The sequence below is a fragment of the Pan troglodytes genome, chromosome 6, assembly GCF_028858775.2.
Source record: "Pan troglodytes isolate AG18354 chromosome 6, NHGRI_mPanTro3-v2.0_pri, whole genome shotgun sequence".
NCBI classification, from domain to species: Eukaryota; Metazoa; Chordata; class Mammalia; order Primates; family Hominidae; genus Pan; species Pan troglodytes.
Genome location: NC_072404.2, coordinates 76879802 through 76905539, shown reverse-complemented (window position 1 = coordinate 76905539; position 25738 = coordinate 76879802). Strand labels below are relative to the sequence as shown.

Here is a 25738-nt window from a genome sequence, read left to right as displayed (position 1 = left end):
ATTTATTTATTTTTAAGATGGAGTTTCACTCTTGTCGCCCAGGCTGGAGTGCAATGGCCTGATCTCGGCTCACTACAACCTCTAACTCCTGCGTTCAAGCGTCAGCCTCCCGACTAGCTGGGATTACAGGCACCCACGACCACACCCGGCTAGTTTTTGTATTTTTAGCAGAGACAGGGTTTCACCATGTTGGCCAGGCTGGTCTCGAACTCCTGACCTCAGGTGATCCACCCATCTCGGCCTCCCAAAATGTTGGGATTACAGGCGTGAGCCACCGTGCCCAGCCTGGGCCACTTCTTTATGTAACTCACTTATGCCTACAGGGCCCACTTGTGCTCAATCACTTATATACCACTTCCATTTGATGATGGAGTATTGCTGTGCACACCAGCTTTATGGCTCAGTGGTCTTTCACCACGTAATAGTATTTATGGGACTCTATCTTGAGAGAATAGTTCTAAATAAGGGGCAGCGTGTATTTTATAATGGCAAAAGCTGAAGACCACATGGATGTTCCATTATGATGCAAAAGTTACAAAACCCAGAGTCTAGTCACTTGAAGTGACATTATACAGTTATTAAAATTGAAAAAAATATTGTAAAATTGATGGAACACATTAATTAATGTCATAACATCAAAATATCCATGATTTAATAGAAAGATAAAAAGCATGATAGTATATAATTACAGCAATGTGTTCTCACCCTGTCGTCCAGGCTAGAGTGCAGTGGTGCAATCCTGGTTCACTGCAATCTCCACCTCTTGAGCTCAAGCGATTCTCCTGCCTCAGCCTCCCGAGTAGCTGGGATTACAGGCATGCACCATCATGCCAGGCTAATTTTTGTATTTTTAATAGAGGCGGGGTTTTGCCATATTGTACAGGCTGGTCTCAAACTCCTGACCTCAAGTGACCTACCTGCCTCAGCCTCCCAAAGTGCTGGGATTACAGGCACCCTTGGGGTCAGATCCAGCCTAGAGCCAGGGGGTGAATGTGGTGAGCAGAAATCAGGCTGGATGTCAGCACCCTCTCCTCCTCCTGGTTACTTCCTTCCCACCCCCTTGCAGGGTGCAACCCCTCTCTAGCACCCATTTTTTTTTTGGAGTTGGGGTCTTGTTCTGTGACTTAAGCTGGAGTGCAGTGGCATAATCATAGCTCACTGCAGCTTCAAACTCCTTGGTTCAAGGAATCCTTCTGCCTCAGCCTCCCAAGTAACCAGGACTCTAGGTGTGAACCACTGCACCCAGTTGGCTACCTCCCTTTTCTTTGGGTGAAAGATACTTATGTTTAAGACCAATGAGCTTAGCTGGGATTTAACAAGTTAAGGTAACATGTTCATTTTCACACTATCAATCTAATTTATTTGACATGAAGACTAAAGATTTCAGGAGAATAATAACATTGAAAAGATGATAAATAATAATAGCAATAGTAACACAATAATAAAATAAAAGAGACTAAAAGATGAAAGGAGACTAAATAGACTTGACGACCAAGTGGAATGTGCAGTCTTGGGTTGGATCCTGGATCAGAAAAAGAATATCCATGGAACAATTGGAAAAAATTTGCATAAGGTCTATAGACTAGACAATAGTGTGGTATCGATGTTCATATCCTGAATTTTGGTAATTTTTCTGTGGTTATGAAAGCCAAAGCATTTGGGGCATCTAAACCAAGGGGATACAGGAATTCTTTTCCCCATATTTGCAATTTTATTGATATGGTTTGACTGTGTCCCCACCTCAATCTCATCTTGAATTGTAGCTCCCATAATTCCCACGTGTTGTGGGAGAGACCTGGTGGCAGGTAACCGAATCATGAAGGTGGGTCTTTCCCATGCTGTTCTCATGATAGTGAATAAGTCTCACGAGATCTGATGGTTTTATAAGGGGGAGTTCCCATGCACACGCCCACTTGCCTGTCTCCCTGTAAGATGTGGCTTTGCTTCTCCCTGCCTTCTGCCACGATTGTGAGGCCTCCCCAGCCATGTGGAACAGTGAGTCAATTAAACCTCTTTCCTTTATAATTACCCAGTCTTGGGTATGTCTTTATTAGCAGCATGAGAAGAAGTGAATACACTTATTTTTTAAGCCAGAAAAAAAACCCCTAGCAACACACACACACACACCACACACACAAGCCTAGTCCCTCTACCTCATTTCATACATGAGAACACTGGGTAAACATTTAAGTCACGAGCTCAGAGTCAGACAGCAAGTGGGCAGTGGTGGAGGGAGAATTTGCTTCTGTGAGTTCCTGGCCAGGGTCCACAATCTGCCTCAAATGCATGAGTCAGACCAATGCAGACTCATGGATGAGAGGAGGCTCTTGGAAAATAACTGCGAGCTGTTCTTTTGCAGCAACCTGGGTCTGCTTAGTATGGTCAGACTTGGTTTAAAGACTTTAGGAACTTAGGGTGAGGGATGAGCCAAAACTGTGCCTTAGCCAGGACTAGGTGAAAGGAAGTGTTACATTCATCCCTGAGGATCAGTTCCCTCCAAGGTTTTGTCTTTTAAAAAGTCCATAGTCTTTTGGAAAGCCAAGATGAGATGATCACTTGAGGCCAGGAATTTGAGACCAGCCTGGGCAACATAGCAAGATCTCATCTCTAAAAACATTATAACAATTTAGCCAGGCGTGGTGGCATGCACTTGTAGTTTCATCTACTCAGGAGACTGAGGCAGGAAGATCTGTTGAGTGCAGGAGTTTGAGGATTCAGTGAGCTATGATCACAGCACTGCACACCAGCCTGAGATCCTATTTCTCAAAAGTGGAAGAAAGAAAGAGAGAGAGAAGAAAGAAAGGAGGGAAGGAAGGAAGGAAGTAGGGAAGGAGGGAGGGAGGGAGAGAGAGAGAGAGAAAGAAAGGAAGGAAGGAAAGAGGGAGGGAGAGAGAGAGAGAAGGAAAGAAGGAAAGAAAGAAAGAAAGAAAGGAAAGAAAGAAAGGAAGGAAGGAGAGAGGGAGGGAGGGGAGGGAGAGAGATAGAGAAAGAAAGAGAGAGAAAGAAAGAAGAGAGAAAGAAAAAGAAAGAAAGAAGAGAGAAAGAAAAAGAAAGAAAGAAGAAAGAAAGAAAGAAAGAAAGAAAGACAGACAGACAGACAGACAGACAAAGAAAAGGTAGGTCCATAGTCTACTGGCATTCTTGCTGCCTGAGAGAAGACCTCAGAGGGGCTGTAGGGAAAATGCCACTGCAAGTTCACCTCACAGTGATCATGATAGTGCTGACCAGAGTGTCTAGGGGATCCCAGAGCTGGAGGCAGAAGTGACTGGGTTCTGCCAGGCTCTTTTGTACTTTGCTCTCAGATAGAGAGGAATTTAATTCACTGTACCTAAGATAGCTCTTTCTCTCTATCCAGAAATGAAAGCTATGCCAGATAAACAGCAAATGAAGGGTCCTGAGTTGGGTGATGAGATGTCACCATCTTTCTGATCAATGAATGAGCTGAGGCATGAAGGATGGAGCTGGCTTCACCCGGAACACAGAGACCTCACCCTGACGGCTGTCTCTCAGTGCATGAGGCTTCAGAGGGCTTAGTGGCTTTGTCTAGCTCAGACCATGAGGCCCATATTCTCATGTGGTCTTTGGTTGGGAGAGGGAGAGTCACTCGCAATGCAGTGGTTGGGCCATGTACTCACAATCACTTGCACTCCTGAAACTATGGGCATCAAGGTGAGACCTATTCTCAAGCTAGTTTGTTCATAAGTGTTTAAGGGCCAAATGCAGTGGCTCAGGCCTGTAATTTCAGCACTTTGGGAGGCCGAAGCAGGTGGATCAACTTGGGTCACGAGTTTGAGACCAGCCTGGCCAACATGGTGAAACCCCGTCTCTACTAAAAATACAAAAATTAGCCAGGCATGGTGGTGGGTGCCTGTAATCCCAGCTACTCGGGAGGCTGAGGCAGGAGAATCGCTTGAACCGGAGAGGCAGAGGTTGCAGTGAGCTGAGATGGTGCCACTGCACTCCAGCCTGAGTGACAGAGCAAGACCCTGTCTCAAAAAAAAAAAAAATAGTGACCTTGGATACTTTATTGCAACATCAATGGATTTAGTCTCTCTGTCTATTAAATAGGAGTGGAGCTGTGGCTAATACTCAACTTACTTCTACTTCTAAAACGTCCTTGTGATTCTGTGAGTTCCCCACCCCCTCCCACACCCACTCACCCAACCCTGACTGTATTCAACAAGCTGCCTGGAGCTTTCAGCAATAGGATTTCCCTTGAGAATCAAGAACAGCAATTCTGAGCATTCAGCATCTGTAATGGAGTTTTCACTACTCAGGGGAAAATGTAAAAGAAAAATATGGATATTACAATGTACCCAGTGGTGAAACATTGCCAAATATTTTTTCTTTATGATTACTGTTCTTTATTTTGAGATAAGGCATTTTTCTCTCTTTTATTGATGTGACAATGTTCTTCATTTCTTTTAAAAAATAATAAGAAGAAGAATGAGATGAGAAAGCATCAGCTTTAGTTTGCTATTGGAAGGGAGTTGCCCAGGTTCAGTATTGAGCATTCCCACAAGGTGCTATCAGTAGAGTGAGATAAGGAAAATGCCAGGGTGGGTAGGAGCTGAGGACTGTGGTCAGGAATGGCCACCTGATACCTGCAAAGACCATCCAGACATCAGACTGCTCCTCCCAGGCCTGGAGCTGATGAAATGCTAGCCAAAGAGAAGACTAGATTTAAACCCAAAACAAAATGGGACTTTTCAGCATCTGATAGTCCACAGAAGACAAAAGGATTCAGAGACTTAGGCGCAGTGTCAGCAATGGGTGGCTGTTTTCCTAAGACACATGCCCCATGTGGCTCCTTCCCTGCCCCATGCACAGGGAAGGAGCCAACTCTTTGTCTAGATTGTTCAGCAAAGGTGAACACAGTCTTGCTTGTGTTGAAGGCAACGATCAGATGTGGCAGAAACATCAGATGAAGAGTCACCAAAATCAAATGAATTCAGCTAAAGCAGATGCCTAAAGTCCAGAAAAGCTTGAAGCTACACTAATTCCTACCCTAACTACCATCACCCGCTGAGGTAACCAACCAGAACGCCTCAATGCAAACTAATATTTCTTATTTTATATGCTAGTAGGGTCCCTTCCTCTACTTGTTACACTTGTTTATACTCAAAATACCTCAGGTTCACTAAATGTGCTAGTAATAATACTTACCACTCAAGAGCTATTAGCCTCCTGATCCAATAATCTTATATGACTATCATGTATTATAGCTTTTAGAGTAAAAATACCCCTATACAGACTTCACCTATGACTCAGGTTCATTAAATGCGCTAGTAATAATACATACCACCCAAGAGCTATTAGCCTCCTGATCCAATAACCTTATATGATTAGCATGCATTGTGGCTTTTAGAGTAAAAATACCCCTATACAGACATCACCTATAACTCCCCAAAACCCACATAGAAGCCCCTATCAATGGATCAATAGTATTTGCAGCGGTATTCCTAAAGTTAGGTGACTATGGTATAATATGGCTTACCCTTATCCTCAACTCCCTAACAGAACATATCATGGCTTTGTTAGAAATGCTTGTTCCTCAGTGCCACAAAGAAATAGCACTTGAACATAAATTTAATTTTCTCAGCAAGGCAATTTTCACTTTCTGCAGAAAGGGTGCTCCTCACAGATGGAACAATGGTGAGAGCACACCTGAACAGCGGAGGGGAAGGAGTTCTTATTGCTGATGCAGGTAGCCCCTACTGCTGTGTCATTCCCGTATTGGCTAGGGTTGGACCTCACAGTCTAAGCTAATTCCAATTGGCTATTTTAAAGAGAGCAGGAGTATGAGCCAGAGTGGTGGAGTGAGTAGTTTGGTGGGAAGGACAGTTAGGAACAGGTGACTTAGGTCAGAGCAGGTGACCAGGGGTGACTCAGGTCAAAGAAGGTGGCCAAGATGAGTCAGGATGGAGCAGGCGACCCTGGAACAGATGTGAACTACTGATTATAACTGGTGGAAAAAGTTGTTTAATGAAACTAGAAGCAAGGAGGCAAAGAGAATCAGGAAGTTACACTTTAAAATGGAGAGTCAAAGAATAAGAGAGCTGAACATACTGACATACTGATTCTTTGAAGGGAAACTTGGGGTTCACTATATTTAATAGTTTCAAGGTCCAGTGATGTTTGGGGCAAACACAGAAATGCAAAGGTTGCCATGGGCCCCTTCAGTGATCCCATGGTGTGGATTGGTTTCTTTTCTGAAGGCCAAGAGGAGGTGAGGGTGAAGATAGCCTGGAGCTATTGTGAGAGACCTCCTGGTAACATAAAAGGGCAATGCTGGTGGACATTTCCTCAGGGGACGACCCCAAATCCATTCCCTTACAGCTTCAAACGTGGATGTTGTTCAATGGGTAGAAACTGCTGACAGTGAGTAGAAACTGCTGACAGTGAGTGGAAACTGACAAATTGAGTGCAGGGAATTGGGATCAATAATAGTTTACAGGGCATGTTGTGAGGTCCATAATTATTGACTATTTTTCCCTGAACCTGGAATAATGCCCAGATGCTAGTCCACCAGCCTGCCTGTCATTCCTCAATCCCAAAGCTCCTGAGTCCAGGAACGTCTCCTGAGCTTCTTTACTGCCTTGAAAAGATCTCCCTGGATAGCCTGCCACTCTGATAACAATTATGGCCATAGCTTGTGTCTGTTAACAATTATGGCCATAGCATGTATTTATTGAGTGTTTGCTTAGCATCTGACCATTAACTGTCATGCTACCACCCTAGGAGAAGGATATTATCTCCACTCTATTCCTCTAATCCCATCAATTTAATTAAAGATAATCATTGAGTGTGTACTCTGTATCAGGTTTTGCTGATTTTTTTTGCCTCCTAAGTATCTATTTAACCTGTTTGCCTGTTTTCCATATATTTTCCACTGCCCTGGTCCAGCCGTCACCTCCTCTCTATCCCCCAGGCAACAGCAAAAAATCTTCTCATTGACAAGATCTCTCTGCCTCCGTTCTGTCTTCTTCAAACCACCCTCCAGCCCCAAGGGATCTTTCAAAATAGCAGCACTTGGCAAGGTCCACTTGTCAAAAACTTTCTGATGACTCCCATCACCAATAGGACACAGTTCTTCTCATTATCTGGACTCAGAAATACCCCGTGATGGGAGCCCTACCTGGCTTCCAGCCTCTCATAGCACCACCCAGCACTTTGAACTTATGCAAAACATCACATAGCAGCATGCATCATCCAGTTTCTCTTTCAACTGAAACTATCTTTCTCTTTTTCCTCCTGGCTAACTCCTTCCCACCTTACTCCAACATTTTTAGCTTCTGAGTGGCCAAATGTTACCCCATGCACACACCTTTCTTCTTGAACTTACTGCTGTGGATTTTAAAGATCAGTTCATGTGTCTTTACTAGACTATAAACTGCAAAAGGCAGGTCGCTATCTTAATTATCCTTGGATTACAATCTTTCAGAAGTAGCTAAACACACATTACATGCTTTATAAAAACCTCTGATAACCCTTATTATGTGCCTGATGCTGTTAAACTCCTTACAAACATTTCTATAATCTCCACCAACAATGCACACCTAACATATGGCTTTAGCTGTTTTATATGCCTAACCTTACTACCTAAAGCCACCTTGTTGTTGTTTTTTTAAGACAGTTTCACTTTTTTCACCCAGGCTGGAGTGCAATGGCGCAATCTTGGCTCACTGCAACCTCTGCCTCCCGGGTTCAAGCCACTCTCCTGCCTCAGCCTCCCGAGTAGCTGGGGTTACAAGCATGCGCCACCACGCCCGACTAATTTTTGCATTTTTAGTAGAGACAGGGTTTCACCATGTTGGCCAGGCTGGTCCGGAACTCCTGACCTCAGGTGATCCGCCCACCTTGGCCTCCTAAAGTACTGGGATTACAAGTGTGAGCCACCGCGCCTGGCCCTAAAGTTATCTTTTAAAGACATAAACCAGATCCCACTCCCCCTCCTGGGGATCCTCTAGCGGCCCTTGTCATCTGGCCTGCTCTCCTGCTCACCCCATTCACATCTTCTCTTCCTTCTACCCCTGAGTCTGGAGCTACTACACATCAGCTCTTTTTATTTTCATCATAGCATGTATCTTAACCTAAAGTTACCTTGTTCTGTTGAGTGTTTAAGTGCTGCCTCTCACTGGAATGTAAGTTCCACAAAAGCAGAGACTTATTTGTCTTATTCTCTATCCCCTGAGCTCAGAATACTTCCTGGCTTGGAGTCTCAGTGAAATATTTTTGTTTTTTTGAGACAGGGTCTCGCTCTGTCACCCAGGCTGTAGTGCAGTGGTACAATCATAGCTCACTGCATCCTGGGCTCAAGCGATCTTCCTGCCTCAGCTGCTCCAGTAGCTGTGACTACAGTGCATGCCACCTTGCATGGCTTATTTTTTTATTATTTTCTCTAGAGATGGTGTCTCACCAGCCTCAAGCAGTCCTCCTGCCTGGACCTCCCGAAGTGCTGGGATTATAGGCCTGAGCCACCATGCTCAGCCCTCAGTAAAAATTTTAAGTATCTAATTTATTCCTGTCTATAATCCCAGCAGCGGCAGACTATAATTATGCCCATTTTATGGATGAGGTAATCCCTGTAATCCCAGCACTTTGGGAGGCCAAGGCCAGCAAATTGGTTGAGCCCAGGAGTTTGAGACCCTGTCTCTACAACAACAACAACAACTATATATATATTATATATATAATATATATTTTATATATATAATATATATATTATATATATAATATATATAATGTATATATTATATATAATATATATAATATATATATTATATATATAATATATATAATGTATATATTATATATAATATATTTTATATATATAATATATATAATGTATATTTTATATATATAATATATATATTATATATAATATATATATTATGTATATATATTATATATAATATATATATTATATATAATATATATTTTATATATATAATATATATTATATATAATATATATAATATATATATTATATATTTCAAATATTATATATATAATATATATTTCAAATATATATGTATAAATATATTTTTAAATATACTTTAAATATATATATTTATAAAAATATATTTATATGAAAACTAACCAGGCATGTTGGCACGGGCCTGTAGTCCCAGCTACTTGGGAGGCTGAGGTGGGAGGATCACTTGAGCCTGAGAGGCAGAGGTTGCAGTAAGTCAAGATCGCTCCACTGCACTCCATCCTAGGTAACAGAGTGAGATCTTATCTCGAAAATAAAATAAGATGCCAGGCATGGTGGCTCATGCCTGTAATCCCAGCACTTTGGAAGCCCGAGGTGGGTGGATCACCTGAGACCAGGAGTCTGAGACCAGCCTGGCCAACACGGTGAAACCCCACTTCTACTAAAAATACAAGAATTAGCCAGGTGTGGTGGCAGGCACCTGTAATCCCAGGTACTCGCAAGGCTGAGGCAGGACAGTCGCTTGAACCTGGGAGGCATAGATTGCAGTGAGCTGAGATTGCGCCATTGCGTTCAAGCCTGGGCGACAGAGTGAGACTGCATCTCAAATAAATAAGAACGGTTCCAGAAGGTTCAACGAGTAGGCTGCATATCTATTCACCTGAGAAAACAGACCTGTTTTATTCAATAGCTCACGTTCTTTGTGTGACTACCACACTCGTCTATGCCTTCACCATCCGAACTCACACCCTGTCTGGTGCAAAGATGGACAATGCCTTGCTCCTCTTCCGGCCTCTACCCAAGCAGAAGGAGAGATTGCTGCTTCTCTTCCCTGTCCCCCTTGGTTTTTTCTCTCTCCTCTTTTGCTTGGCGAGTCTGCACATTCAGCACTGGCTCAGGCCACTCCATCGTTGGGTCAAACACCTTGTTGGAGTCAGTTAGGATGCCTGGCATGGAACCTCCTACCTACCAATGGGCTGGATCACTCTGTCTCCTTCCAGTGCTAGCTTTTCATGATGGCATATGTTTTTGAAATCCCGTTTGTCTCTTTTTAAAATGGGAAGTACATGTGAAAGGGCAAGGGGCTTAGCAAAGGCTAAGTTTTGGCCTGTGTTTAGGATAATCAAGATGAAATTTCTTTGGCAGTCAACTTCCTTCTTACACAGAATGGCTTAAGCTTACAACGCCAACCCCAAATTTGATCTCTACATCAGCGACTCTTGTTTTCTTTTCCTCTAGAGATTAACATCTCAATTGTGATGATGGTCTATCTCCAGCTTTCTTTTTTTTTTTTTTTTTTTTTTTGAGACAGAGTGTTGTTCTTGTTGCCCAGGCTGGAGTGCAGTGGAACAATCTTGGCTCACTGCAAACTCCACCTCCCAGGTTCAAGCGACTCTTCTGCCTCAGCTTCCCAAGTAGCTGGGATTACAGGCATGCACCACCACACCTGGCTAATTTTGTATTTTTTTAGTAGAGACGGGGTTTCTCCATGTTGGTCAGGCTGGTCTCGAACTCCTGACCTCAGGTGATCTGCCCACCTCAGCCTCCCAAAGTGTTGTGATTATAAGCGGGAGTCACCACGCCTGGCCTCCAGCTTTCTTACTCTAGGAAGACAGCCCAGAATTCATCCATCTGTTGATTCACTCCACACACATTTCCAGCCCCAAAACTGTACTAAGTGCTATGCAAAGTGTTGGGGCAACATAAATGGGTAAGACATGACTTGTCTCTCCTTACCGCCATGGTCACCAGGGCCGGAGAATGTATGATGGTTTCCCCAAGCAGGTAATAATTTTTATTTTTATCCTTGTACTAGATCCCTCTCTCATGCCACCATCTTGATCTCTCTTCCTCCCTCTCCCTCTCTCTCTTTTTCTTCTTAGAGTTAGAGTCTTGCCTTGTCACCCAGGCTGGAGTGCAGTGGCACAATCATAGTTCACTGCAGCCTCAAACTCCAGGGCCCAAGCAATCCTCCCACATTAGCCTCCTGAGTACCTAGGACTACAGACATTTGCCACCATGCCCAGCTAATTTATTCTTTTTAATTTTTGTAGAGATGGGGGTCTCCCTTTGTTGCCCAGGCTGGTCTCAAACTCATCGCCTCCAGTGATCCTCCCACTTCAGCCTCCCAAAGGGCTGGGATTGTAGGCATGAACCACTGTGCCTGACCCATCTTCATCTCTTACATTTAAGAGAGCTACTCTCTGACTATAAAAAAATCAATCAAGGTTATATAAGAAACACTAGCTCATGCACAAGGCTGTCAAACTCCTGAGAAGAACTGGCCAAACCAGGCACTCCACATGATTAGGGAGCTGATAGGAGATTAAAGAAATCATTTTTCACCTTCATATAGAAAAGAATGTCCAGTAATAGGGCCAGTAAAAGATCCAAGGAGGTCAACAGAGGTGATCTAATATCCGAGTGAAGGGAAAGAAGAAGGAGGATGGAGAGCAAGGGAGGAAGAAAAAAAATAGATCAAACCCCTCCAACTTTCATTCCCCAAAGTGGTGATTGCATTTAACTTGGGGGCTATGACCTGCACATGGGGGGTGACCCATTTGTTCCCCTACAACTTTGGGCTTATATAGGGAGATGGGCACAACCAGGTAACAGGGAGGTTGGCATACATTCAGCTTACTGAGGGACTGCTTTTTCTGTTCCTACAGCCTATGCCTTGTAAACCAAAAAGTGACAAAGTCAGATCTCTATTGATTTAGAGGTTTATTTTGCTGAGGTTTAGGATGTCCCTGGGAAAAAGAAACACAAGTTACAGTAGGATCTGTGGCCTGTGATATCTCCAAAAAGGGTTTTGGGATCTTCAGTATTTAAAGGAGAAAGAGTAAGCAGGAAGGAAAGAGACAAAAAAGGAGGAAGGGAAGGTAGGCAATGAAGCAAGTGGTCACATTCTTGTTTTAATTAACACTCAGTGAATCTACATTTTACGTGTGAAAAGAAGGGAGTGGGGTGAAAGTCAATCATGCATTTGTCTCCCACTTATTAAATCTACATTTTACATGAGATAAAGTCAGCATGTAAAATTACAGCTATCCACTTGGGAACAAAAGGAAGGTAGTTTTTTTGCATGATTCAATTTCCAAGCTTAACTTTCTCTTTGGCATAAGAAGCTTGAGGTCCCAAGATTTTAGTTTGCTTTCACAGCCTTAACTCGCTTAGACCTTGTCTTAGACTCTGATTGGACAACTGGCTTGCAGTGGAACAGAGATCATAAAAATTGTCAATGCCAACTGACTGAGCTCTGTGGTTTTAAAGGCTTTTCTATCTCTAGGTTTTGCAGACTTCAACTGAGATTTGCACCCTATGAAACAAAGAAAGAGGAGTGTGGGGGCAAAAGAGGAATCTCACAGACTCACACCCTCTTTTACATGGGGGCTAAACAAGAATTCCAAGACTATGTTTTGTTTAATTAATCAATTTATTTATTTTCTTAAAGCAAGCTTTGCTATGTCACCCAGGCTAGAGAGTGATCATAGTTCACTGCAGCCTTGAACTCCTGGGCTCAAGCAAGTCTCCCACCACAGACTTCTATGTAGCTGGGACTACAGGTGTGTACCACCATGCCAAGCTAATTTTTTTTTTTCGTTTTTTAGAGATAGCGGTCTTGCTATGTTGCGCAGACTGGTCTTGAATTCCTAGCTTCAAGTGCTCCTCCCTCTTTGGCCTCCCAAAGTGCTGGGATTACAGGCATGAGCAGGTCCCAAGACTGTAGTTTAAATGCTCACTAGCTTTCCATAGTGACTATTTGCCTTAGACTCCTATCTGATTAGGAAAATAATCTGCCTTCCCTGGTTGAGTCATTATTCTAGGGTCCAGGTTTTTTTGCTTGCTTGTCTGTTTGTTGAGATTAAGATAATCTCACTTGCGTCCAAGTTTATAAATGGATCCTATTTTGAGGACGCCATTTTTACATTTGAAAGGCGTTGGTTGAACTCTCACTTCCGGCTGTTGGTTTGAAGGCAGAGCCACGGCACAAAAGAAGATAAAGGAAAGGCAAGTGCTTCTTCTTCAATTCCCTTCTTCTGGCCCCTGTCTCCTCAATGGCATTGTCAGTGAGGGAGAGGACCTCAAGAACTGTACTTTTCTCCTTAAAGCAGCCATTAGCAAGTGGCATCAGCTGAGGGCTGTGATTGGCCCTTCTCTTATGGGTGTCCTGTCTGTAATTGTCACTAATGCAAATTCATTAGATATTTCATTAGCTAAGCCAAAAACCTATATCCTGATCTTTAGCTGAAAACATCTGCGAATTAGATTTGGAAAATTAGAATAATACTCATTCGCCGGTGGCAATTAATGAGTCATGACTAACGAAGGCAGGGAGAGGAGGACAGGAGAGAGTGGCTCTCCTTCCGTGCTGCTGATAGTTAAATGGAAGAGGAAATTACACTGCATTTTGTGAGTTCACTGGAGCACCAAGCTGTCACTGCCTGGAGCCACCAGACTTCCTGACCCAGCTCCTGGGCTTTGCGGTACTTCTTTCGTTTCAGAACCCTAAAGGTAGAACACAGAGTCTGGGTAGTAGGAGGTCAGTTCTTAAGGCAGGGACTCCTGGCCCTCAGTTGGTGGTATCATTGGTAATGTATCAAATATCACCAGATCTTTTCATTTTTTATTAAGTGTAGAGGAGACGACCTTGGAAGCTATTGCCTTCAACCTTCATTTCTTACACAAAGGAAACTGAGGCTCAGAAAATTCAGGCAACTTTTCCCTGGACACATTAAGTAATGTCTCAAAAGATGGGGACCCCACTCCAGTCTCCTGACTCTGTATTTAATGCTCTTTTCTCTGAACCATCATTTCTACCAACTATTTGGCAACAATCCATGATCACTCAATACCCAATATATGGGAGATGGTTAGAAAAATGTTACAGATCCAAGGAAGGCTAACACATGTCCAGGTTTGTTACATGGGTATATTCTGTGATGCTGAGGTTTGGATTTGTCATGATCCCATCACCCAAGTAGTGAACTTAGTACCCAATAGGTAGCTTTTTCACCCTTATTCCCTGTCTCCACACTCAGTAGTCCACAGTCTCTATTGTTCCCATCTTTATATTTATGTGTACCCCATGTTTAGCTTCTGCTTATAAGTGAGAACATGCGGTATTTGGTTTTCTGTTTCTGCATTCACTTAAGATAATGGCTTCCAGGTGCACCCATGTGGCTGCAAAAACAAAACAAAACAAAACATGATTTCATTTTTTTTTTTTTTTTTTTTTTTTGAGACGGAGTCTCTCTCTGTCGCCCAGGCTGGAGTGCAATTTTGGCTCACTGCAACATCCACCTCCCGGGTTCAAGCAATTCCTTACCTCAGCCTTCCGAGTAGCTGGGATTACAGGCACCTGCCACTACGCCCAGTTAATTTTTTGTATTTTTAGCAGAGACAGGGTTTCACCATCTTGGCCAGGCTGATCTTGAACTCCTGACCTTGTGATCCACCCTCCTCGGCCTCCCAAAATGCTGGGATTACAGGCGTGAGCCACCGTGCCCAGCTGATTTCATTCTTTTTTATGACTCATAGTATTCCATGGTGTATATATACCACACTTTCTTTATCCAACCCACTACTGATGGGCACCTGGGTTGATTTCATGTCTTTGCTATTGTGAACAGTGCTGTGATAAACATATGAGTGCAGGTGTCCTTAACATTCTAATTTTCTCCTTGGGCCTAAGTTTTCCATCCTATCAAATAAAGTAATCATACTAAGTCTGTAAGAATCCTCCAAGAGCTGGCATTTACTTGCTTTCCTCTCTAGATATATCAAAAAGGAGTAATGCAATGAAGACACAGAAGAGGGAATGAGCCCATCTCCTTCTGGGTATTGGGAAGGCTTTATGGAAGCTGTGGCATTGTAGATAGGAGCTAATGAAGGATTGTAGCAGAAAACCAAGAGAAAGGTAGATGTTGCTATATGAAGAGAGGTGATGTGATATCTAGATTCCTATCCAGATATGCAAGTCTATGATTCTGGGTTTCTAGGGATATTTTGGAAGCAAGTAAACCAAAATCCTTAAACAAGTGCTCCCAGAACTGACTGCAGCTGAAAAGTCAGTGAGTGACAATTGCATCATTTCCATCACTCAATATCTCCAGCCTCAGTCACACGTGAGTCCTGCTCTCAGCACTGAGAGGCAAAGGGAGGTTGCTTCTTAACCAACAATGAGTTTAAACTCACTGCAGTACAGGGGCTTGGAATCAGAAAAGCCTCCTTATGGAATTTAGTTCACTTGACATTTGGTAAGTGTTTAATAAATTATTATGATATAATAATTACTTGCCTGTAGAATTTCATTTTCTGGAAACTTATAAAAATGAGAGAGGTGTTCACCTGTGTAAAATGGTGCAGGAGGAGTCCTGTCTGCAGGCTGGGCAGTGGATCTTTTATACTCCAGAGCAGGGTTTTTAAAGTGTGATCCCTAAGGCAGCAGTCTTGTCACCTGGGAAATGATTAGCAATGCAAATTCTCAGCTCCACCCTAGACCTACTGAGTCAGGCTCTCTGAAGTTGGGGCCCAGCCATCTCTCTTAGCAAGCCCTGCAAGTGACTCTGATGCTTCTCAGGTTTGGGAATCACTGCTCTAGAGTTGCCTTTGTACACTATGTACATCGGTGAATTATACTTGATGCAGTCAGAAAAGAAAGGGAGAGAGGGAGGCAGAGAGAGTGAAAGAGAGAGAGGAGGAGAAGGAGAACTGAAACCACCTTTGCAAAACTATGACTGAGACAGTGAAAGAGATCTAACTTAACCAACTCCATCTTGCTTCTAACCTCCAAGCTGTCCTTGTTCATTTCTGGGCATAGGCTGAACTAACTTTAGAAGAAACTGAGCTTATAGTTTAAAACAAAGGTGATAACAACCCTTTAGCAAAGCAGACCTCCTTCTTGCCTGGGGACTAGATTGCCTTTGTAGGACTAACACTAGCCATAAGATTAGAAATTATGGTTTAGGAGTCATGCAGCTGGAGGCTACAAGATTCTGACCCTCCATAAACTCCTCCTAAGACCAGCAATTGAGATATATTTTGCAGACCTTGCACTTGGATCAGCTGGCACCATCCAGATCAATTAACTGGCTCGTCTGATCTTGTGGTTCCCACCCAGGAGCTGACTCAGTGCAATAAGACAGCTTCAATTTCTTATGATTTCATCCCTGACCAATCAGTGCTCCTGGTTCACTGGCTCCCCACCACCCGCCAAGTTGTCCTTAAAAACTCTACTCACCCAAATGCTCGGGGAGACTGATTTGAGTAGTAATAAAGCTCGGGTCTCTTGTATACAGCTGACTCTGCATGAATTACTCTTTCTCTATTGCAGTTCCCCTGTCTTGAGAAATAGTCTCTGTTTAGGCAGCAGGCAAAGTGAACCCATTGGATGGTTACAGAAAGAGATGAAGGAGGAGAAGAAGGAGGAGGAGGTGGGTAGGAGGAGAAAGAAAAGGAGAAAGGAGCAGGAGCAGGAGGTGGAGGTGGAGGAGGAGAAGGGGAAGAGGAAGAAGAAGAAGAAGAGGGAGGAGGAGAGGAGGAAAAGGACAAAGGAGGAGAAGGAGGAGAAGGACAAGAAGTAGGAGGAGGAGGAAGAGTAAAAAAAAAGGAGGAGGAGGAGAAAGGAGAAGAATAGAAGGAGGAGGAAGGGGAGGAGAGAAGGAGGAGGAAAGGCGGAAGAAGGAGAAAAGAAGAGGAAGAGGAAGAAGAAGGAAAAGGAGAAGAAGAATAAGGAGAAGAAGAAGGAGGAGGAGGAAAAGAAGGGGAAGAAAAGGAGGAGGAAGAGAAAGAGAAATTCTGTCCAAAGAGAGACATAGTCAAAGTCAGGGTGTTTGCCAGGGTTTGAGTCCATGGTCATTGCATCTTTCATTTGAGAAGCGTGAAGTAAGGGAGTAAACAATAAATCCTGAGACAGCTGATCTGGCTTCTAGCATTTGATCTATTAGCAATAAGCTTTGTCACCTTGGCCAAGCCACTCAGCCATTCTGCACCCCTGTGAGATGAAGGTGCCTGCACATGCTCTCTGGGCACACACCCAGCCTGTCTGCCACTGCCCAGAGTGTATGCGCAAGATTTGTCCCACTTCCCCATAAACAGAGTCAGCCCATTCCATCAATTCCCGGGTGGCTGTCCACACTATACCATAACTACATGCCAGTCAAGGTCAAAACCACTGCCTAAACTGGTGCTGTGTTCTATGCAGAGGTAATAGAGACTGGCACTCTCTTGCTACCATGCCTGGTGGTGTACATGAAGGAATGATCTATTCCATTTCGTTGTGGCATCACTCCCAGGGTAGCTTACCTTGTCTGAGAGATGGATGGGAAATCGTTTCAGCCAGTTTTGCTGCTGAGTCCCTGAGCCGTGAGCCTCCCTGGCACAAGGTGATTGAGCTGGGGAGGCTGGATACCCACGCTCTCCCCAGGGACTCCCTTTTTCATTTACATTTCCAATTTCCAGACTTGTCAACAGTTTCTGCCTCTCTTCTCCAAGAGAAAATGGAAATTCAAAAACAAAAGTAAATTCCCTTTAAAATTGCATGCAAGAATGAGCATCCTGGGCCATAGGACTTCTATTTGCCAGAAATCATGGTTTTGTTGTTCTCTCAGTCACAGGGGTCATTGTGGGGAGACAGAAGCCCTCAGGGCAAAGTTGCAGGGAAAGGGGAGAGAGCCCTCACTCCAGCCCAGCTCCAGTGATGCCCTGGTCTGACCACTTTCTCCTTCCTCCCATCATCTAAAGCACCCTGGGTCCTATGCTACTAATTTTTTTTTAATTGAAATATAATTTTCATTGCATAAAATTTACTTTTCAAAAATGTACAATTTAGTGTCTTTTAGTACATTTATTTAAACAGTTACACAACTATCTTCACTAATTCCAGAACATTTTCATTGCCCCAAAAAGAAACTGCATGCCCATTAGTGCTCAGTTCCCATTCTCCTCCTCCCACCCCCAGGCGACCATTAATCTATTTCTGACTCTATGGATTCTCTTATTCTGAACAATTCACTTAAATGGGATCATATAGGCCAGGGCGGTGGCTCACGCCTGTAATCCCAGCACTTTGGGAGGCCGAGGTGGGAGGATCACGAGGTCAGGAGATTGACAGCACGGTGAAACTCTGTCTCTACTAAAAAATACAAAAAAATTAGCTGGCCATGGTGGTGGGCACCTGTAGTCCCAGCTACTTGGGAGGCTGAGGCAGGAGAATGGTGTGAACCCAGGAGGCGGAGCTTGCAGTGAGCCGAGATGGCGCCACTGCACTCCAGCCTGGGAAACAGAGCGAGACTCCGTCTCAAAAATAAATAAATAAATAAATAAAAATAAATAAATAAATGGGATCATATAATATGTGGCCTTTATGTCTGGCTTCTTTCACTGAGCAGAATGTTTTCAAGGTTCATTAGTAAACCTTGAAAACATCAGTACTTCTTTTCTTTTTATGACTAAATAATATTTTATTGTATAAATATACAATATTTTATTTATCTATGCATCAGTTGATAGGCATTTGAGTTGTTTACACCTTTTGGCTGTATCATTCATGCTGATATGTGCATTTGTATACACGTTTGTGTGAAAATATTTCAATACTCTTGAATAAATACCAAAAAGTGGAATTGTTAAGTTATATGTTAATTTTAGGCTTAACGTTTGAGAAACTGCCAAACTGTTTTCCAAAGTGGCTGCACCATCTTTGCATTTTTTTAACAATGTACAAGGATTCTAATTTCTCTGTAGCCTTGCCAACTCTTGTTATTTCTGTCTTTTTGATGATAGCCATCTTAGTGAGTATGAAGTGATATCTTATTGTGGTTTTGATTTGCATTTTCTCAGTGACTAGTGATGTTGAGTATCTTTTCATGTGTTTATGGGCCATTTATATATCTACTTTGGAGAAATGTTTGTTCAAATTATTTGTCCATTTATAAAATTGGGTTATTTGTCTTTTTATTGTTGAGTTGTAAGAGTTCTTTATTATAGGTATTAGACTCATTGGATATGAGATTTGCATATTCTATGGCCATCCTCTGAACCACAAAATGTTTTCATCTTGATCAAGTCCAATTTACCTAATTATTTTTTTCATTTGGTTGCTTCTGCTTTAGGCATCATATCTAAGCAACTACTTCCTAATCCGATGTCATGAAGATTTACTCCTATCCTTTCTTCTAAGAGTTGTATAGTTTTAGCTGTTACATTAAGGTCTTTACTCTGTTTTAAGCTAATTTTTGTATATGGTGTGAGGCAGGGGTTCAACTTCCCTCTTTTGCATGTGGATATCCAGTTGTCTCAGCACCATTTGTTAAAGAGACTACTCTTTCCCTTGTTGAGTTGTTGTGCTACCCTTATAACTCCTAGTAAAATCCTTTCTCCTATGGTTCACCCCTTTATGTGGGTTTCTCCTCTCTCAGGCTAGATTGTCAGCCCACTGAGACAGAGGATGAATCTTTGGCTCCTCCCAAGAGACCAGGCACAGGTTTATTCAAAGACTGAGTGCACATGTTAATTGAATATTTTGGAAATTGCTGCTGAGCTACTACCCCCTTGTGAGTATTTTTTCACCTAGAGGTCCTAAGTTTCTTGGATAGCCCTCAACAATGTTAATTTCGATTATGAAATCAGATGCAGGAGCCAGAGGAATAATGGATTCAGATGACTTTGTGCTCCAGACCTGCCAAGACAGCTTTGAGAGCTTCCCAGGGGAGTCCTGGAAAGCTAGTGCCTTCACCATCATCCTTGATTCCTCAGAATGATCCAGGAACATGGAGGGGTAGGACCTCTAACCCAGTGCATGAGATAAGGATGGAAAGGAGTTTTAAAGGCTGTGAAAGGGTGATTCAGGCAAGGAAGAGGGAGAAAATGTGTTTAGGGGCAGAAAGGCCTGCCTGCAGATATACCTCGAGGAACAGAACCATGGAGAAGAAAGATGAGGGTAAGGGAGCTGGAGACACAGAGATGGTCATTAATAAGCTCATGGGGCTGGGTCTCCAGACCCTCTATATAGACCAGAAACTGTCCTTGGAAAGCCAAGTCACCAAAAGAAATGGAAAAGCCGCCTTTGCCTACTCCTGGCAACAAATTGTTAAAATAATGGGTTTATGTTTCAAAGGTTTCATTCCTTGTGTTTGATCAATAAAATGTTCTTTAGATCAATACAAATGTAATTTCACTGCTGGCAGCCATTTATAGCATGCAGTGGAGAAGTCACTGCCCCAGCAAGCCCAGCTCGTGAATATCATACGAGCATATTGCTCTGCTAGGTATGGGTCACGCTCGAAAACAGCAAGGAGAAACAAATGAGATTACCAGCCAATAAGCTCAATGTTGGCACCAATGTCTTGGTGCCTGCATTTATCTCTTCAATGCAGAGGCTTTCAGTAGAAAGAATCTGGCTCTCTAAATTCATTCTTAAAACTAGAAAGTAAAAAGAGTAGAATTGCTGATGCTTATTCAGCACTTAGCACATGGCAGACTGTCCTAAATGCTTTCTGTGAATTAGCTCATTTGAGTCAGATGTAAACCCAATGAAATTGCTCCATTATGAGCCTTATCTTATTGATATTGATACTGAACCACAGAGAGGTTGAGTAACCTGCACCCAGGCTCATAGCTGCTAAGGAGCAGAGCTGGGATTTGTACCCAGGCAGTCTTGCTCTAAGCACCCTACTACATCATCTCTCCAGCTGAGTGTATCACCTGCTTCAATGCTTGCCACACATCATACACTGTACTTAGTATTTTCACGTTTCATTTTGTTTATTCCCCTAAACATATTACCATAGATGTTATTACAGATGGCGAAACCGAGTCCTAGAGAAGATCAGTAACTTGCCCAAGTTTTCCTGGCAAGGAAGCGGCAGCGCCAACCTTTGAATCCAGGTGTTCCGAAGCCAGTGTTGCTGGGCTAACCTCTTGCCTTCAGGGAGGTAGCCAAGTGGTACACCTGTTTATTTCTGCAGCACCTGCCTCTGTGGAGGATGAAGGCTGTGAGCCCTGGGAGCTCAAGAAGAGACAAACCCGGAGGGAAAAACAAGTGAACCCAAGGCTCCCAGGCCCCCCGGCAGTGTGAGCAGTCTGCCCTGGGGGCTTTCCTAGCTCAAGCTCCAGCTCTTGCTATTGCTATGGCCTTGCTCTATGCATACCGCAGGGCCTGGGTCCCTCTGACCAAGAAACAGAACAGACGGAGTTCATTCTCAGACACCCAGTGAGCATGCACTTCCACTGCTCTGCCACAAGCATGGCGCTGAGCAAATGTGAGGCTGGATGTCCAGTGCACTTTCTATAGAGTGTAAGCTTCATGAAGAAGGGGCAGGTGGTAAGTAGAGAGCCCTGGACTGGAAGCCAGAATCCCCACTCCGGTTCCAGCCCAGCCATGTGTGCTTGGGCAATGCCTTTCCCTTCACTGAGCCACACTTTCCTGAGGCCCAATTCTTCTTTAAAGTCTCCCTCAGCTTCAGTGCTATAGAAATCAGAAGAGAATGTGAAGGTCAGTGCTGCTAAGACCCATCTTTTATCCATTCAGCAATATTTATTGAAAGTCGATCAGGTACCAGGCATGGAATTCAGCAATGAACAAGAAGACAGATAACATTCCTTGTCCTTGTGAAGCTTAAATTCTAGTGATCTGGGGGATGCCAGATTCATTCATCATTCACTTATTCACTCACTCCATTCACTCACTCATTTATTCACTCATTCATTCACCTTCATTCTTTCACTCTCATTCATTCACTCTCATTCATTCACTCACTTTATTCACTCCCTAATTCATTTGCTCACTTCACTCATTCACTCACTCATTCATTCACTCATTTAGTCATCCACCCACTCATTCATTCACTCATTCATTCACTCACTTATTCATTCATTCAGTCATCCACACACTCACTCATCCACTCATTCATTTATTCACTCGTTCATTTACTCATCAGTCATTAACTCACTCATTCATTCATCCACCCACTAATTTGTTCAATCATTTATTTATTCTCTCACTCATTTACTCACATTTATTCATTTACTCTCTCATTTATTCATTCACTGTCTCATTTATTCATTCATTCACTCAGCATCATTCATTCATTAACCCATTCATCCACTAGTTCATTCAGTTAGTCACCATCATTCATTCATTAACTCACTAATTCATTAACTCATTCATTTACTCATTCACTCATTCACTCATTCATTCATTCACTCATTCAAGAAGCACCCACCATGGTTCAGGTGTAGCAGCAGGTCTGGGGGATTCAAAGGTGAGAAAGACAAGACCTCACCCTGGAGGTACTTACATTTCAGCAAGAAAGTAAGGTAGGTAAAAAACATAACTGCATTCTGAGACTGGGACAAAAGCCATGCTTGTTCTAAATCTATCCACAGCATTATGTAAGAACTCACTAGAGAGTGGGAGTTAAGATCTAGCACCAAAGTGGGACAGGAGACCAGGGAAGCTAGACAGGAAGGTGGCAGGTAGCCTAGCAGAACTCCCCAGGTCAAGGGCAGGCACCCAGAGTGGCCTCTGTGCCTTCCATGAGCAAACCTCCAAGAATGTTTCTGGTGAATGGAAAGGGCTTGAACAGGGCAGGCTCAGCAGGAGCCTTTGCCCCATCTTGGTCTCAATGCTGCTGTTTCAAAGAGCATGCAGCAAAATGCAGGTGGAATCTGCTGCCTTCTCTGGGGCTCATCAGCTAATTCAGACTTCTCAAGCTAAGGCTAGGCAGTGGCTTCGCCATACCTGCCCCCAGTTCTAGTTGGGCCTTTGAGTTTTCAGGGTTCCCCCAGAGCAATAGTCCCTTGGGAAGGGAAACCCTGTGTTATTCCCCAGCCATCCTACGTTTCATCCATGGTAGTGAAAGGATGTATCTCTTGTCCTGGGAACTGGAATTTGCTTCTGTTCCCCTTCATCTCATCAAGGGATGGCTGAGAACTGTACCTATTGTCCAGCTTCTTCAAGGCTGTGGCTTCCTTGAATCTTCTTGGCATCCATGCAGGCTTTTCTCCGACTTTCTCTTCCTTGAAGCTCAATATTTCTTTTGGACCCTGCTGCGACAAACTCTGACATTATCATCTTAGTTCTGGGCACAACCCCTCTGCCAACCTTGATGTTCCCATCTGTAAACTGAAAATAACTTTGCCTGTCTTGATTGTGTGACAGAGCTGTATTGAAAATTCAATGAGGTAGGCCAGGCACGGTGGCTCACACCTGTAATCCCAGCATTTTGGGAGGCCGAGGTGGGTGGGTCACCTGAGGACAGGAGTTCGAGATCAGCCTGGCCAACATGGTGAAACCCTGTCTCAACTAAAAATGCAAAAATTAGCCAGGCGTGGTAGAGGCTGAGGCGTGAGAATCTCTTGAAACCAGAAGGCGGAGGTTGCAGTGAGCTGAGATCGCACCATTGCACTCCAGCTTGGGTAACAGAGTGAGACTCTGTCTCAAAAAAAAGACAGAAAATTCAATGAGATAATATACAAAATAATACACACACACACACACACACACGCACACTATATTTTACAGAGACAGAGTCTTACTCTGTCACTCAGGCTGATATGCAGTGGCACGATCATAGCTCACTGTAACTTCAAAATCCGGGGCTCAAGCAATCCTCCTGCTTTGGCCTCCCAAGTAGCTGGTAATACAGGCACATGCCTCCACATCTGGCTAATTTTTAATTTTTTTCTAGAGACAAGTTCTTGCTGTGTTGCCTAGGCTTGTCTTGAATTCCTGGTCTCAAGTGATCCTCCAGCCTTGGTCACCCAAAGTGCTGGGATTACAAGCATGAGCTGCCATGCCTGGCCAATGGTGACAGTATTTACAACACACACCACAGCAACAAGAGGTAGAGTTGAAAAAACATTTCTGTTCATTGAACAAGAAAGATTCAGGTCCAGTTAGCAATCCCTGAACACCTCACATGTGTTAGACACTGGGACAGTTGCTTTTGTGTTCGTTATTTAAATATCATAGCCCTCCTTTTCTATCTATAAATAAAGAAACATAGGCTCTGAGAAGTGACACATTCTGCCCAAGGACACAGAGTTTTATGAGCAGGACCTGGGTTGCATGGAGAACCCATCTGGCTCTTTAAGCCACAGTTACACAGAGCACTCAACTCCATGCAGTCTCTGAAAAAAATACAAAGTGTTCTGTACTCCTACCTTTAAATACAAACTCACTGCTTTCAGACCCAATTAGGAACAGGTAATTACCTGTGGGAAGTGGGGAGTTGGGCTGTCTGCTGGATCGACACGGAGAGTCCGTGAGCTAGAGTCTGTGAGCTAGTCTTTTCTCGTTATCAATAACATGCTACAACAAAATCATTATTTGGCAACGTGTTCATTTAATGGTCCATCCCACTGGCGCAGGATGGAAAGCAGCCACAATCAACTCTCTATGACACCATGCTGCATTGGCGATTTTGCCATTGCTGCCCGTTTGGGGCAGAGATGTGTCCTGTTAGAGGATGATGCAATTTTCCTAGACTTCTGAACAATCTTATAGCCCTGAGCCCCTCTTGCATGGAGTCCTTGGTGCCTTCTTTATAGTCTCAGTCTTGATTGGGCCCTGAAATGATCCTAAGCAAGGTATGTGGATGTCCCCTACCTGAGCGAGGGACAAGGGGCATTCGTGGAGTTACTGGCACTACGTGTCAGATATACTGGCATGAACCCCCTATCATCCCAGTGCTCAGTAGATTTCATCAGTTCAGTATACCTGGGCTTCCAGCTCAGCTTTCCTGCCCAACCCTACAGGTGCCTTCCAGGAATATATGTTCTGCTTGGATTGCAGCCTGCTTAATGATGAGGTCTACTATACACACTTTGACTCTTTCTCAGGGAACTGGAATCTGCTTTCAGCCCACCTGCGACAATCATGATTCTGAGTATTGTCTGTCTCCTGGTCACAGACACCTGCCAGAACCACACCTGAGCTTGCTGAACCTGTTGATCTCCATGCACCAGCTGCTTGGCTGAACACATAAGTGCCAAGTCATAAATGAGTCACTTAGTCCTGCCTTCCTCCCACAACACCAGCCTGAGCCGCAGGGTTTCAGTATGCTTAATTGCAAGAGCCAGCGCATCCTCCCTGCATCTTCCCCCTGCTTAGCTAGAGTGGCGTGACTGCCTGCTTGAAGTACATTTGAAAGTCACTGAGTGAGCAGGGAATGCTTTGATGCTGACTGCTCCTTTCTCCCCTGGGGCTCTTTCAGTCTGGGCAACTTCCCACCATTTAACTTGTTCCTTGTAACAGATACATAATAGCAGTGCCCAGGTGGGCTGACACAATGGCAGAGTCCGTGGTATCACATGAGACAGCTGGCTGTAGTTTTGGGACTTTACTTGAAGGGCAAGAGGAATTGCTTCTTATTCGTGTGGAATATGAGGATGTTCCCACTTTACTCTGGCTGGGGAAAGAGCCAGAATGAGTTTTGCATTTGGGTAACCACCATAATTAGCTGCAAGAAACGATGGGCTAAGAAAAGGGGTTGCCAACCCCTGGCTATCACACATTCCTCACGCTTCATTTCTCATTCAAATGGAAGCATGAATCACACTTACTCCATAGCAGGCTCCATATAAGGGATGAGATAATGAGACTGTCAAGGTCCCTGCATTCCCAGCTCGGGGAGTGCCCTTGCTACTCCAGCCTTCTGTCTTGACTTCAACCAACTACAGCCATCAATTCTCCTTTTGTCTTCAGTCTAGACCAGTACTAGCAAAGCCAGAGCTCTCTAAATTCAACACGAATGTATGTCAAAGCAAAGGAATGGATTCCACAGATGCTCCAAT

The 25738-nt window shown here is 43.6% G+C and overlaps 1 long non-coding RNA gene across 1 annotated transcript in view; it reads left to right on the top strand.

The window, feature by feature from the left end:
* LOC134810543 (uncharacterized) overlaps positions 1-25738 on the top strand; it is a 140262-nt gene that overhangs the window by 47775 nt on the left and 66749 nt on the right. The window lies entirely within an intron of this gene.